This window comes from Cataglyphis hispanica, chromosome 7 (assembly GCF_021464435.1).
Source record: "Cataglyphis hispanica isolate Lineage 1 chromosome 7, ULB_Chis1_1.0, whole genome shotgun sequence".
NCBI lineage: Eukaryota > Metazoa > Arthropoda > Insecta > Hymenoptera > Formicidae > Cataglyphis > Cataglyphis hispanica.
Genome location: NC_065960.1, coordinates 255883 through 269514, shown reverse-complemented (window position 1 = coordinate 269514; position 13632 = coordinate 255883). Strand labels below are relative to the sequence as shown.

The following is a 13632-nucleotide window of genomic DNA, read 5'->3' as shown; positions in this document are numbered from 1 at the left end:
AATGATTGTGATTGTCCACTATAGTATTTAGTACATATTGAGTATTTAGTACATATTAAGTATATCAGTGTAAACTAGATTTCTAACAATTCTGGTAACTTATTTTGCAAAAATTGTAATCCTCTTATCATTAAATCATTTAAAAATTGAGGTGCAATAATTTATCCGTTTAAAATACAATATCAGATTAACTTTTTATCAATTCTGATTATTAATACGACGAACCCAGTAAAGATTATTATAGATTTATATTTAAATAATAGTAGCTATAATATTATGCTGATTTAACTGTTTTATATTTTATGAATGCTTTATCACTAAATATTAAGTTTTCAAAGTGGGATTTTAAAAAAAATTTTAAAGTTTATCGACAAAACTCAACGCGTTTTTGCTTCTAAATTTCATTAAGTTTTTGATGGCAATGAATATGGATAAAAATAATTCGAGACATTGTTGATTAAGATACGTCAAGCTCACAAAATAGTTAATATTTTGATAAATGCACGTTAGGGAACTCATTTCCAATGATCTTGTCCTTGATATATGTTGTCGAGGTCATAGCCTTGAGTAACATTCAAGAGATTTATCGTTCGTTGTTTATTAAAAAATTATTAACAATTAAATTGTAAGATAAGAACAAAAGGATTAAATGCGATAATCTAAACTTCTCTAAACATTTTATATTAATTGTTTATTTATTTAATAATATATAGTACTTGCCTTTCGGGTTAGGACGAATTACATTCCTCCTCCAATCCACACTTACAATTAGACATACATCTAACATTGATTCAATACAGCTAGATCCAAAATCCAAAATTAAATTAAATGTCGCAAATTAAAATTAAAATCAATACCGAATCAAAACTAGACTTAAAATTTTTAAACTCAAAAACCAAAAACAAAATTAAAAAATCATAAATCAAAAGAAAAAAACATACAAACAATATCCCTAAAGTGAAAGTGAAATCTAAACAAAATAGCAACCAAAAATACTAATTCCTCTCTCCCTTGCTTTCTTTTCTTGTTTCTCTTTTACTTTTTTCTCTTCTCTCCTTCCTCCTTCTCTCCTTTCTTCTTCCTGCACACCCTTCTTCCCTCATCCCATTTCCACTCCCTTCCATCGATTCACATTTTTCTGTTCATCATCACCGTGCTCTTTCCTTTTCTTCTTTCCTCCCTTGCCCTTTCTACCATTCTCCTTCTCAGCTTCCTTTCTTCCGTCAGAGCTTCATCTATTCCTATTTTCTATCTTCTTCTAATTTCCCACTTTCTCATAAATAATTTCGTATCTTCTTCTTCTTCCAATTCTACTATTAATATTTTACTTTCTTCTTGGCCGATTCTTTCCATCATTCCTATTATCATCGCCTTTCTATCTAAAATCTCTTCTATCATACTCCTTATCATCATTAGGAAAAACATTTACAAAACTTTATAACATTTATTCAGTCGTTTGCTGACCAAAGATGGTCAGCAAACGACTGAATAAATGTTATAAAGTTTTGTAAATGTTTTTCATGTTTTCATTGCTATGTAACAAATTAAATCAATAAATGAGATGAATGAAATTAGTTGGTGAATGAATGAAATGAAGTTGGTAGCGCTGAAATTGGTAGTACTGAAGTTATCGCTGTACGCCACAGCACTCCCCTCCCAGCGACGTTCTACGTTGCGAATTTAACTTTCTTCTTAGGGCTAGAATAAGTTTTAAGTTGTTTACTCGAAGAAGTTGAAGTAGATGAATCAGAAGGAATAGAAGGTGCCGTAAACGCCAAAGTGCCGGTGTCTATTTCTTTTGGAAGGAAGGCTGGTTTAAAACGTTCGTAGTGATATTTACAGTTTTACCTGAAATATCAATCGTGAAAAGATAATCATTAATTCTTTCAACAACACAAAAAGGATCAGAATAAGGAGGTTGAAGAGATTTTCTAACAGTATCATTTCTAACCCAATCCATGAGTACAATCGTATAAATTTTTATGAAAGAAAGGAGTTTTCTTATGATGATGTGCAGTTGGTCTCGATTTAATTTCCCTCATATGAATTCTATTGTTCAATAAAAATTTCAGGATCAGAAGGAAGATTTTCAATGAAAAATTCTCCAGGAATTCTTAGTATTGATCCATAAAGCATTTTTGCTGGAGATGCATTTAAATCTTCTTTGAAGCAAGTGCAAAGTAGAACAGTTGGTAAAATCTCAATCCAATTTTCCTTTGCGTGACATATGATGGCATTTTTTAAAGTTCGATGCCATCTTGCCATTGGAAGCTGGATGATAAGCTGAAATTCTTATTCGCTCGCAACCTATAAGGTTGGTGAGAGCTTTAAATAATGCAGCTTCAAACTGAGGATCCTGATCGATTGTAATTGTTTGGGGGGCACCATATCTCGCAACCCAATGTGCATAGAAAATTGAGGAAACAGTTTCCGCAGAGATTTCTGTCAAAGGAATTGCCTCGGGCCATCTGGAAAATCTGTCAATCATGGTTAAACAATAACGAAAATTTTGACAAATAGGAAGAGACCCAATCAAATCAAAATGAATATATTGAAAACGTTGATCTGGAACAGCAATTTTCTGTGGAAGATTTTTAGTGTGTTCCTGTTTTAAGTACGTTGATTTTAAGTACGTTGACAAGGTAAACAAGATTTTGCTTCTTTGATTTCCTTCTTCATGGTTGGCCAAATAAATCTCTGTTGTATTAATTTACAAGTAGAATGACCACTTGGGTGAGATAAACCATGAACAACATCAAATATTCTTCTACGAAGTTGTTGAGGTACATAAGGACGAATGTTGACAGTAGAACAGTCACAGAAAATGGGTGTAGTAGAACCAGAAAGTATAAATTTTTGTAGCTTGAGAGATGGATTAATAAGAAGCGTTTTTAATTCTTCATCTTCTTTTTATAACTCAACTAATTCTTTCAGAGAAACTATCATGAGCATCGAAACGGATTCGATTCTTGAAAGGGAATCTGCAACTACACTTTGTTTGCCAGAAATATGCTCAAAAGTAGTTGAAAATTGAGCAATGAAATCAAGATAACTAATCTGTCTGGGAGATGCTTTATCTAATTTCTGTTGAAAAGCATAAATTAGAGGTTTATAATCTGTCCGAATGAGGATTTGGCGTCCTTCAAGCATATATCTAAAATGTTTAATGGCTAGATAAATACCAAGAAGTTCTCGATCGTAAGTACTGTAAATAATTACGTTGAGTGTCACTTAACTTTTTTGAGAAAAATGCAATTGGTTTGTTAATTCCATCAATTATCTGTTCTAAAGATGCACTTATTGCAAAATCTGATGCGTCACAAGTAAGGATGAGAGGTACATTCGAAGCAAGATGTGCTAAAGTGGAAACCCGTAAAAGTTCTTCCTTACAATTCTTGAAGGCTTCATCCGCTTCAGGAGACCAGGTAATTAATCTTCTATCTTTTTTCCTACTATTCTTTAAATATTCTGTTAAAACCGCTTGATGTGATGCAGCGTTTTTTAAATATCGACGATAGAAATTAATAATTCCTATGAATCTTTGTAACTCATGTATAGTTTTTGGTTTTTTATAATCTACTATAGCTTTAACCTTTTCAGATGTTGGCTTAATTCCTTGCTTAGAGACTAAATAACCAAGGAAAGGAATTTCATGTTTGCCAAAGAGGCATTTGGACAAATTGATAGTCATGCAAAATTGTTTGAGACGATTAAAAACAGAGTGAAGATGTCTAGAATGCTCTCTCGTCCACAGAAACAATTAATATGTCATCAAGATAGCAAAAACAAAAATCAAGTTCTGATAGTATAATATTCATAAGACATTGAAAAGTTTGAGCAGCATTACGCAAACCAAAAGGCATTACAAGGAATTCAAAGAGGCCAAAAGGCATAGTAACAGCTGTTTTGGGTATGTCTTCTTTAGCTACAGGTACTTGATAATAGGCTTTAACCAAATCAATTTTTGAAAATATGTTTTTACCATGTAAACCAACAGTGAAATCTTGTATATGAGGAAGTGGATATCGATCAGGAATAGTTCAAAACTCGATAATCTCTACAAAGTCTTCATGAATTCTGTCCATTTTTGGGAATCATATGAAGTGGAGCTGCCCATGTACTGCTTGACGGTCGACAAATTCCTAGTTCTACCATGAGGCTGAATTCATCCCTTGCAAATTTCAATTTTTCTGGAGACAATCTACGAGGTGTCGAAGCAATCGGAGGACCTTTAGTAATAATATGATGTTCTACATAGGAATCTTGATTGTAAAAATAGGAGTAAAACGAGTTAATTCAGGGAAATCAGCAAGAATCTTATAAAAAGGTGAGTCAGGAAATATAGTGCAAACTGTTAAATGATAAACTCTAGATAGTTTTTCATTAAAAGAAAGACCGGTAACACTATCAAGAAGTTGTTTATTTTTTATGTCGACTAAAATTCCATAATGACTTAAAAAGTCTGCTCCTAAAATAGGTCTTTGAATATCCGCAATGCAAAACTTCCATCTTAAAACTCTTCTTAATCCAAGATTAAAAGTTAACGTTTTGAAACCATAAGTGTTAATCTTGGTACCATTAGCTGCATAAAGTTTAAAAGAAGAAGCTTGAGAGTTTGATATTAATTTTTTAGGAATTAAAGAAATGTCAGCTCCTGTATCGATTAAAAAATTAAGTCTTGAGGACTTGTCAAAAATAATGAGACGATTGGTAGGTGAACCGTTGTCAGCCGCCTCACAACTCAACGGTGGAGATAGTTTTCCTGATTATCAATTATAGATCTAGACATGTCACAAGATATGGTATATTTTAACGCTTTAGTACCGAATTTTTTGTGATAAAAACAGATTTTTTGGTTTTCTTTTTCTACTTTATTTCTTGACAATGATCTAAATCTTCTTTTTTCTTTTTCTAAATTTAGATCTACTACGTGAGCGTTTAATTTCAAGTGCAGCAATCCTACGTTCAAGATCTGCCAAATTTGAAGTATTTTCTTTAACTGGGGAAGCTATTGACGCTATTTGCGTTTCGCGATTCATAATTTTATCGGCTAGTTCAGCGAGCTTAATTAATGGACAATCTTCAACAACAGCTAAAGTAGCTTGAACTTGGAAAGGTAATCTTTGTAAACAAATTGAATGCAAAATGTTTTCCAAAATAGCTCCTCCCGCTAATTGTTTAATTTCTTATAAAAATTCTGATGGTTTTTTGTCATTTAATTCTATTCTGGCTAATAATTGTCGAAGATGTTTTTCTTCAGAATCCGTGAATCGGTTAATTAAAATGTTTTTAATATGAAGATATTTATCTTTTTCAGGTGGATTTTCAATTATCTCCGCAATTGCTAATAACGCTTGCTCATCAAGATGCCGAACAACTGAGCTATATTTAACATCGTCTGAGCTAATTCGAAAGATTGTAAATTCATTTTCTAATTAAGCAAACCACAATTTAGGTTGCTTATGCCAAAAATTCGGTAATTTCAAAAGACGAAATTCATTTGAATGGATCTCATTTGGCTGACCTTGTTGATGAGGCACACTACCGGTATGATGAAGAGATTCCAAATTATTTGTTAAGTGTTGCTGGAATTCTTCTGATGAAATTGACGCTAAAGTTCCTGGAGTAGCAATCGGAGATCTGTCCAAAGGCATCGTAGATTTTTTCTTGATATGAAAGTTTCCAAAGTCGGTGGTTTAAATTCACCCGTGCGGGTACACAAAATATTTTCACAATATTGTATCACGTCGGCTGATCACGTCGGGGTCACCAGTTGTGGCGCGGATTCAATAAATAACTAGACTTCATAACGTTTGATAAAGTTTAATGTTCGAACGATGCGTACAATAAGATGATCAGCAAACGAATGAATAAATGTTATAAAGTTTTGTAAATGTTTTTCATGTTGCTATGTAACAAATTAAATCAATAAATGAGATGAATGAAATTAGTTGGTGAATGAATGAAATGAAGTTGGTAGCGCTAAAGTTGGTAGTACTGAAGTTGTCGCTGTACGCCACACGCTTCCAATCCTGTCCTTCTCCCTGTCTTGCTTGCCCTGCCTTCTCTGCCTTACCGATCCAGTCTTTTTATCAACCTTTTCTTCAGATTTTTATATTTGCCATACCTATTTCTTTCTCCGCGACCTCAAAACTTCTTTGCCGACCTTCCAGCCTTACCGATCAGCCATTTACTTTAATGGATGCTCTCCTAACCTGATACCGTTTTCTTCATAATTCTCTTTTTTCCTCTGTTCTTCCTTCGCTTCCTATTTTCCCTTCATTTCCTCGACTTCCTCTTACTTTTTTCCTTCCTTCCCAGCTTACCTTATTTTCCTCTTCTTTCTCCAGATATCACTCTCACTTTCTTCCTTCTAACTATTCGATTTTTCCTCCAACCGGAATCTCTATATTAATTGTATATTTAAATAGTGTATATTTAAGTATATTTAAGTATTTAACTAATTGCGTGGGTAAGAGAAAAGCTTCGTCCCTTCTTTCACTTTGTAATGATTATATAGACAATAGTTTAATTAATAATTATCACGGATGTGTACGTATGCACATGTATGTATCTATCATACAGCACAGAAAGGTTGCAGACATATTGCAAAATAATTTCATTGAAACATTGTAATATTGCAAATAGGTTGTAAAATATTGTTACATCATTGCTGTACGATTGCGGCAACGTTAAGATAGAAGATCTGCTTTTTTTAATATTGCAATGTAACATTGCAGTAATCTTACAATGTAACATATATATATTTCTACAATGCAATACATTACTGTGTAATTATATTTATAATGATATAGTATATATAGATGTTTTTCATCTTAACACTTATATACGTTTTCTAAACTACCTTACATTTTTACAAATATTACTGTACGTATACAAATATTACTGTATACGTATACATATTATATATATGACAAAAACAATTTGATATATTTAAACATAATAACATAATTAAATAAATAATAAAATTAAATCTAAATAATTTAATTTGAGAAACTTAAAATCTTATTTACATAATTATTAGACTCCATTTTACATCTTAAGTAGATAATGAACAAACAATTTTAACTTTTTCGGACATTTAATTGTTCAATTTCTAAACAATCAATAAAATATCTGAAGTCTCTGTGTTAGGATCCTTAGATAAATTATACTGTTAAAAATAGTTATTTTACTTTAGTCTTATTAGCTGCTCTTTGCATCCTTTATATAATCATCGTGACTAAAAATTAAATTCGAGGTAGATAATGCAACGCACTCCGCATAGCGGTAAACGAACTAGCGATTACCAAATATTAGTTTTTATAATGTTTTTGGAATGTTGCTGTAACATTATCATTCAATATTACAATTATACGTTCCAATAATGTCTTAAAAATATTACATTGCAACTTGCAAGATTGTAACATTACCGCAATGTTCTGTGTTATATGGGCTATAATTCCATTTGTACATACATATATGTATATACATATATATATGTACAAATGTAATTATGTGCGAAATTTACATAGAACCGTACAACTTTATAATTATATTTTATATATATATTTATTTGTCATTCTTAATTATAATCACTAACACACATATTAGTGATAATTATTAGTATTAAATTCTGTATATTCATTACATAGCAAAGAAAACGCGTGAGCAGAGGAGAGACGGAACCCTCGTCCATGTATTTACTTAAATATACTTAAATACGTAAATACTTAAATGTACAATTAACATAAAATTCTTAAGTGCTTAAAGATGTTCAAATTATCGTATTTAATATTTTTGTTCTTATCGTACAATTTAATTGTCAATAACTTTTTGATGAACAATGAGCGATAACTAAAATCTCTTAGATGTTACTCAGGGTCATGACCTTGACATATGTTGTCAAGGTCAAGGTTATTGACGGAGTCCCGTAATACCCACATTTATTTTTAATGTTTTTACTAATATGTGGATTCATTAAATGTCATTTCGGTAAAAATTGACAAAAACTTACATAACTTACACGCGCGCGGATCACTTTTTTCTTAATATACAATTGTAAAGAGCAATATTCTGAGTATTTACATTTTAAAGGTGTGGTAGACTTTTTTTTTTATTTTATAATACAATATTTTAATTTTTGTATATAAATTGAATGTATTTTGTATATTTTTAATTTAATCTAATTCTAAGGGTCAATTTCATCATCTTAGGTTAAGACAATCGTAGACTCCCTGATAATTGCTAATATTCTTATGACATTAACCTACAGACTATCGACATTTTGTCAGTGTCTGGAATCAGCGCCAGCGGGAAAGTGTACTTTGAAAAAATTAAAGGTAACGAATCGAGACACATTGTGCGAGAGGACAAAAATGGAAATGCTCTCTCATTTAAGACCTAGTGTGGAAAATCAGAGCGTGGCAAAGGCATTGAAGGGAATGTCAAAGTTAGGAAAATGCTATGTATGCGAACAATCTGGTCATTGAGCCAGAGAGTGTTCACAAAAGAAAGGAGATGATGACAAAAGAACGCAATGCATCGGAAAAAAAGTTGCATAGCAAAGGATTGGTAAGCGAAGCTTTTACGTCAACATTTTTAGAATGCGTGAGATTGATTTCTGGATTCCGGAGTTAGCAATCATATGTCAATTCGGATTGATTTAAAGATTGGTTTACCACGTACAAAATTTTTGTACGTGGTAAACCGATTCTTCTTCAGCGGTATGCATAAATAACGGAGACTATATCAAGGCTTGTGGAAAAGGCTGCATTAATGTTACCATGTTTAACGGAAAAAGTTTGAACGAGAATCATCTTGTTGACGCGCTATACGTACTTAAATTAAAGTACATCTATTCTACGTTGGCATAGCATTGAACAAAGGTCTCGAGATGCAGTCAACGAAAACTATCTGTGAGCTAATCAAAGATGGATGCACAATGACCATGGGAATGAGTCAAAAGAAGTTATTCGTAATGCAGTTTGTTTCAGCGAGCAAAAAAGTCAAGGTCAAGACATTAACCACAAGCATATAATCTCAATCTCAAACGATACACTGTAAGATTGGCAGCACGAAAAACTGGCTCACCAAAATTTTAAACACGTAAGACAGATTTTCAATAGATTTCTGATTTCATAAAGAGATTTCAACCTATCCCATAAAAGACGAGAAAGACTCATTTTGCGAGGTATGTACGATGGAAAAGATGTACCGACTTCCCTTTTCGGATAGCAACTTAAAAACAAAAAGCATCGGTAAGATTATACATGCTAATCTGTGCGGATCCATGCCTACGAAAAGTTTTGGAGAATCGAGGTACTATCTTCTATTGAAGGCCGATTACTTACACTATCATGAAATATACTTCATCGAAAGCAAAGCGGAAATATTGGATTGTATCGAGAATTTTAAAAAAGGTGGAGAAACAGAATCCGAGAGATGTTTGGATTCTTCGGATGGACAACAGACTCGAATTTGTTAACAGCGAAATAAAAGCATTGAAGAAAAAACTTGGGATAAGACATTAGTGAATGATAGTCTCTATACTCCGTAACAGAATGGCTTTGCAGAAAGGGACAATTGTACATTGAAAGAAGACAATTGTAAATTGAACGAACGCTGAGGCTTTCCAAAGGATTCGATGGAAAATTCTGGGCAGAAGCAATCAACACGGCTGTTGCCACTCTAAATCTCACTGGAACCAGCAACGTAAAAGAAATAATACCGTCTGAGCTATGGTTTTAACGAAAGACGGACATAAAAGATTTACACATTTTTGGTGAAAAAGTATACACTAAAAGAAAAACGTCGTGTTCTAAACGTAAAAGAGAGAAAGGGATACTTCATTGGCTATGCCGAAGAAACTAAAGAATATCGGGTATAGTATCCCGATGACAATAAAATCGCAATTATGAAATATATCATTTTTTACAGGAAGGTTAGACTGAGCGACTACGCAGGAGAAACAGGGTAATAATAATCTATGGTTAGATGAGAAAATTAATCTAAACTAGGACGAAAACTTCGATAATGATCCGGATAAAAAATGACAATGAACTACAACTCGAACCACAAGGTAGAGATGCACCAGACCCAAATGTTTCAAATGCTGAAGCACTGCCCGAAGACACAACAGAAGAGGTGGACAAGGAAAACGGAGAGAATCAAATTAAGGGCGAAGGTTATCGACAGAGCGGCACTACAACTTCCCGTTAAGTATCAAGATAATATATTCTTAGCCAAAAGTAAAGAATCCCTCTTCTATAAAGAAATCGTCCAAAATGAAAAAGCAGCGCACTGGAAGAAAACAATGGACGAAGAAGTTGAGTTATTCATTCGAAATCATGGGGGCTCATAGAGGCATCGAAGAATTCCACAACAATAGACTGGACGTACAATTGAAAAATAAAATTGAAAAGAGACGTCAACAGTAATATTCAGAAATACAAGGCAAGACTCGTCGCAATAGGCAACGAGTGGGAATTGACTATCAGGAAACGCATAGTCTTGTAGTTTGATTCGATTCAATTTATGTCAATCTCGCTGTTGCTTTCTGCAAGCACGTACAAATCAAAGAATTTGATATGAAAACGGAAATTTCTGTATGGTGACATTGAGAAAACTATACACATGCAGCAGCCCGAAAGATATGAAGACGGAACTGGAAAAGTGTGCAAATTGAGACATAGCTTGTATGGATTAAAGCAATCCACTCGGTGCTGGACCAAGCGCTTCACCGGATTTTTTCGAAGATTCCAATTGAAAACAACGTAGATCCTTGCGTATTTACGAGTCTAAATCAAGAACAGAAACTAATTCTGGCCATCTATATTGACGACGGATTAATAGTAACAGAAATTGATAAGCAACCTTCTCATTGAGAGCGAATTTGAAATAACGTATCATGATGCAAATCTGTTCTTAGGTATGCACATCGAACGAGCACCCGATGGATTTATCTTTTCAAGAAACTTACGCAAGAAGAATTTTGGAGCGATTCCATTCAAAATGGAAGAAGCTAAGCCTGATGTTATTCCTGCAGACTCACATAAAAAAATATGCCCATTAGCACAAGCCGAAGTCCAAAGGGATGTCACGATGGCATCTTATTGTGAAGCAGTCGAAAGCCTTATGTACTTATCAGTAGCGACGAGACCGGATATCACATTTGCCATGAATTAAGCCAGCTGATATTTAGAAAAACCCATAACGACATAATAAAAGGCTGTAAAACGAATACTAAAGTATTTAAAAGGTACAATTAGTCATGGACTTTGACACGAAGATCGCCGGGATATATCCTAAAATTAGCTTCGGAGACGATTTCATGGAATTCGCAGACAAAAATGCAACACGTTGTTGCATTGTCAACCACGGATGCAGAGTACATGGCTGTATACCAGACAGCCAAAGAAATAACCCGGATGAAAACTCTAGTCAAGGACGTACCTACCATTGTTGGACGTCAAGGATGTACCTACTGATGACGTTATATATGAACATAGTGCAATAAATCTCATTAAGAATACAGTATTTCATAAATGAGTCAAACACATCGACGTGCGATTTCATACGAAAACAATATGCAGGAAAAGAGTACTCGCTGGAATATCTAACATCAAAGGAGCAACACGCGGATATTCTGATGAAGTCACTACATCGACAGCGACATCAATATCATTGAGAGACATTGAGGACCCACAAAAAATATTTTAAATCAAAAAATGAGTATAAGGACAATAAAATCAAAATGGGAATGGTTGGAGAAATTGTGTTTACCGGCCAATCTCGTTTTATACTTTGATATCGACAGCGACCTTTTCTATCTTTTTCTAATTTTCTTACTTACACGCTCTTTTGTTCTCATTTCTACAAAGACACGGTCTCTTATCACTTAAAGCTATATTTTTCTTGTGCATCTAAAATGAGATTTATTCCTGCCTGCCTGATTATAATAACTTTATTTTATTATTAAATGTTATTAGTAAATGACTAGGAATTCATAAACTGTACTTATTTCCAAATTCTTAATAAAACACCAGTAATTCTGAAGCGAATTGATACAATAAGGAGCAAATGTAAACAATATAATATGTAAAACTTGTAAAAATATAAATACACAAATAGAATATAACAAAAAAATGATACAAACATAAGTAAAAGACATTGGGGTTGGTTATAACATTTTTTTTTAAATTATTTCCTGTTGTGTATTAAGATTTAATTTATTTTATGCAGGTCACTTGCAGTGCACTATATTCTGGCTTCGGAATTGTATATTATTTTGCAGAAATTGTATATTATTTTATTTACAACATTACATTTTATTTATTTATTATACAATAAATAATGTACGAATTATAATTTCCCAAAAATGATCGCCATTACTTTTAATCTCGTGCTTGGAATTAGTTGTAACATTATAGTGAGAGTAAATTGAAATAAAATATTGTTTATGATTATTATTTATACTTATTGATAATTTTTACAATTATATGGTAATTAAGTCAATCACTTATCAGTCTCAAATTTAGAAAACATAATATAATATTAATAACAAAAATTAGAATTTAAAAAAAATAAATAAAGATTTCTCTTTTAAAAATTTGACATGAACACAAATTTTCATGGTAAAACTCCCATTTAAAAGAGATTACTCCAATTGACCGTGATATGTTGTCAAAGACCAAACATCCATTTTAATTTTTAAATTTAATAGGATACTTATTTTCCTTAGATTTTCCTATGATCACATTTCAATGATTTTGTGTATATAATTATTATGTATAAATATAATTATTCGCGTATATACTCGTATGTTATCTTTTATCCAATCTCGCATATATACATGTTATCCAATCTGAAAATTCAACATTCAAAACAAAATAAAAAAACATCGTATGATCAAATAGTTTCAAATCGTAATATTTATATGAAAAGTGCATATTAATTTCTCATATAGTTTAGCAAGTTTATTAACAGTTAAAAAAATAAGAAAAAAATCAAAATTAATAACTGAAATTCTTGAAGAATGCATGTATAGCTGTGATCGGAAACATCACAAGCATCACTGCACGTGAAAAATGCATAAATCTAATGTATAATATACCGATATACTTTAATATGTATAAAGTGCTACATTGGTCAATAATAGCCATTCGTCTAAAGAATGGAACGGCTGTGATTGATCAGCATAATATTTAGCAGATATTAAAGTATATCGGTGTAAACTAAACTTTAGTTCGAATTGAGACCTATTTTATCTTTTACTAACATTATCTTACTTTATTTGGAGCACATTGGGCGTTATCTATCTCTGTTACTTTCAACCCTGATTTCCCTTATAAAAATTATAATATTTCAAAATCGCATATATCTCTCAACCAAAAAACACAGCAAAATTCAAAGCGTTAGTTACTAAGAGAATGTACCTTCTACAATATATGTCAAGATAAATGATCTATGCTGTATTTTTGTCAATTTTTACTGCCATCTCTAAACTAGTAATATTCAATGCATTATCTTTATTCTAAGGTTCCTTTTGGTTTACAAATGAATTGGCTTTTTCTCTTAATTAAATTTAATGATGACGTTCTGGAAATTTGATTACATATTCTCGAACAGATT

General features: G+C 32.3%; 1 protein-coding gene across 1 annotated transcript in view; it reads right to left on the bottom strand.

Moving 5' to 3' along the window:
* The window catches only part of LOC126850766 (sodium channel protein Nach-like), a 57297-nt gene that overhangs the window by 11632 nt on the left and 32033 nt on the right, over nt 1–13632 (bottom strand). The window lies entirely within an intron of this gene.